At 46.4% G+C, this 3,598-nt stretch overlaps 1 pseudogene; it reads left to right on the plus strand.

The window, feature by feature from the left end:
- The first annotated feature begins 2,721 nt into the window (after positions 1–2,721).
- LOC132227763 (ferritin light chain-like) lies at positions 2,722–3,307 on the plus strand (annotated as a pseudogene).
- Positions 3,308–3,598: the final 291 nt, after the last annotated feature.

Consider the following 3,598-nt stretch of genomic DNA (forward strand, 5'->3'; position numbering starts at 1 on the left):
CACTCAGTGTGCCAAACCTCTTTCCCTTCTGGCAACCACCCATTCACTCTCTGTATCTATGAGTCTGTTTTAATTTTGTCTGTTTGTTCATTTTGTTCTTTGGATTCCGCATACAGGTAAAATCATATGATATTTGTCTTTCTCTGATTGGCTTATTTCTTGAGCGTAATATCCTCTAAGTCCATCCATGCTATTGCAAATGGTAAGATTTCATGATCTCATAGCCATTCAATTCTTTAGAAGGCAAAAATACAGAGCTCTCACAGAGAGAGAACTTAAATAGGAGGAGAGACTGATAGTTCTGTTAACACTATGGAGTCAAATTCTGCCCCCAAGATCAATATTTAGTGAAATGGACCACACCACAGAAAACATTAAACAAGTAGTTATTGATCATCTGCCAGCCATAGTAGAAGGTATTGGGTGGAACTACCAAGTTAGGGACACTTATCTTCTACCTTATTTCAAGATGGCAGACAAGCACAATTTGGACTTGAGGTGTCCCTTGAGATTTTATAGTGAGAAATTAAATTATGCCAAATTTTATCAGTGGTCACCCCAACTGATAATTCTTAAAATTGTATCATAATGGGAAAAGGCTCATGACACTTTAAAATGTACTAAGTTTCCAGGAGGAAATATAGAGTGGGAAATGTAATAATACAACTAGTGACCTGGTGCACGAATTCGTGCACATTGGAAGGAAATTAATTAGATGAAATATTTTAATATCGCTACTCACCCTTTCTCTAGAAGTGTCAGCAAAATTCACCGTCAACAATGACAGATGGAAACACACGTGTGTGATTGGTGCCAGCGAGAGCTTTATATGTATTGTGCATGCACGAGTCAACTTAGCCTTTTATATCTATCTATATAAAACCCTAACATGCAAATCAACCAAATGGTGAAACAACCTGCAGAACGACAGGTTGGCAGCAAGTGGGGACAGTGAGTGGGTGGCACCAGGCCAGCCAAGGTGGGTGCCAGCAGGCAGAGGGAAGTGACCGGCAGCGGCGGTGGGGGGAGGGGCTGGCTTGCAAGTGGCACGAGGCCACCAGCCAAGGCAGTTGCCAGTGGGGGCCCCCTGATTGTCCTGCTGGTTGCCCAACAGATCAGCCCTGATCACTGGCCAGGCCTAGGCACCCTACCCTATATATTGGAAACAGTCTCTTAGATTTAAAAATTAAAACCTGGCAAGGCTATTCTAACACTGGAAAAACAGAATGATGCAGCAATGACATGCATGGACTCTGGCTTGCACATATTGTGGTGTGGTCAGCCCTGACTCTGACACTTATAATTGTGTGACAAAGCCAATTACTTAACTTCTCTTTGCTTCAGTTTTTCCACCCATAAGATGAGGAAAATGGTACTACTGTCTCAGAAGGATCATGTTATCTACTACTTTTCATAATCAGGGCAAAAAAATGGAGCTGCTCATACAACAGCAAGATGCCTTTCACCTGTATGAAAAGTATGGTCACTGGTGCATGCAGCATCCCAGATTGCAAGAGGGATGTCCGACTGTTGCTTTCGGCCCATAAACCGGCAGTCAGATATCCCCTGAGGGGTCCCGGATTGCTAGAGGGCACAGGCCAGGCTGAGGGACCCTCTGCCCCACCATGCATGAATTTTGTGCACCAGGCCTGTAGTATATAGAATAAACTTGTTTAATTAGACTTGCTTTCTGATTTAACTAAACTTTTTCCAGCCCAGTGAAGCACCCCAACTTCTCTTTCAGGTAATTGTCAGGAACACAGCAGTAAATATCAACACGAAGCAGATTATTATTGTAGATCATGCAGGGAGAACAAAGGGTAAAGTATTTAAGTGCAGCAGTGTTTGACTATATTCTGCGCAGTGAGAAAACCTGAACTCATTTTCAAGGTCCACCATTTCTTACTTCTTTTCAGTTGGGTCAAGTTCTAGGCTTTCTAAATCTCCATTTTCCAGCTAATGAAAAGAAAATAGGATTCCACCGAGTCTCCTGTCTACCTACTCCAGGACTTCTGTGAGGATCAAATGAGATGAGGCACGGGAAAACACTTCACAGACATTTGGTTACAGTGTAAATGTTTCCACCTGGCTATAAAGCGAGTCGTGTTCCTGGGCTGAGGGAACTGCAAGGAGGCTAGTCACTAGGGAGTGGAAGCTGGGTGTTATTATGTGATGTCATTACCTGGCGCCCACAGCCACCATTTCCGGGCTGGGCTGGGCTGTGGGCTACATTTTGTGCCAAGGAGTCTCGGCAGCGTTGGCTGTGATTTGGTGGGCGGTTGCTCCAGGGTGGTGGCGGGGCCTGGGTCCCACTTGGGGGAAGCCGAGTGCTGCTTTGTCGGCACCAGGTCCATGCTGCCGTTTCTCCATAAATGGCCAGTGCGTGTTACAGCAGCTCCGGTGTTGAGCGTCTGCCCCCTGGTGGCCAGTGCACATCATAGTGACCAGTCAGGTGGGCAGAGGGACACTTGGCATGTTAGCCTTTTATATATATAGATATTTATTGAAAAGAACAGAAAGCAGTCAGTGCCCTCGGCGGTCCCGGATCTGTCTCTTGCTTCAATAGTGTTTGGATGGAACAGACCCAGGGACGCCCCTTCTTACAGCCTCCGACCACTCTCCTGCGTTTCACCCAGTCACCACCTTCAGAAACACCTCCGGGACCAGCCAACACATCGTTTTTTGTTTTTTTCTACCGTAACTCCTTATTGTTGAACAACTACAAGCTCCCAAATTTGTCAGAATTATTCCACTGAGGTGGAGGCTGCGGTCAACTGCCTGGCTAACATGCATCTGCGGGCCTCTTACACCTATCTCTCTCTGGGCTACTATTTCGACCTTGATGATGTGGCTCTAGGGTGTGGGCCACTTCTTCCACGAGTTGGCAGAGAAGAAGCACAAGGATGCTGAGCGTCTGTTTAAGTTGAAAAACAAGTGCGGCGGCCGCATTCTCTTCCAGGACGAGCTGAAGCCTTCCCAAGGCGAGTGGGGCAAAACTCAGGACGCCATGGAAGCCACCCTGGCCTTGGAGAGGAACCTGAATCAGGCCTTTTTGGAGCTGCGGGCCCTGGGTTCTCCCCACGCAGACCCTCAGCTCTGTGACTTCCTGGAGAACCACTTCCTGAATGAGGAGGTGAGACTCATCAAGAAGATGGGCAACCACCTGACCAACACCCGCAGGCTGGCCTGCCCCCAGGCTGGGCTGGGCGAGTGTCTCTTTAAAAGGCTCACCCTCGAGTCCGACTAGGAGCCTCTGGAACCCAGAGGCCTTTCAGAAACCCCTCTGCATTCCCCTGGTGTTTCTGGCTTTTAGCTGAGCCTCTTCCTGAAACTGTTAGTCATTCTTTTAATCACCCTGGAGCCCTCTCTCATGCATTGGACCAAATGAAACAATAAAGCTGTTTGCAGAAAAGAAAAAAGAACAGAACACAAATTAACATGCATACAAGTAAGCACAGTATGTTCATATTATCATATGAAAAGATAATGTGCTCTACAATTCAATAGGAACAAAAACTCCAATGAAAAAATGAGCAAATTATTTGAACAGACCACTTCACAGAGGACTTCACCAATGGTGTGGGCACATGAAAAAGTG

Source organism: Myotis daubentonii, chromosome 1 (genome assembly GCF_963259705.1).
Source record: "Myotis daubentonii chromosome 1, mMyoDau2.1, whole genome shotgun sequence".
NCBI lineage: Eukaryota > Metazoa > Chordata > Mammalia > Chiroptera > Vespertilionidae > Myotis > Myotis daubentonii.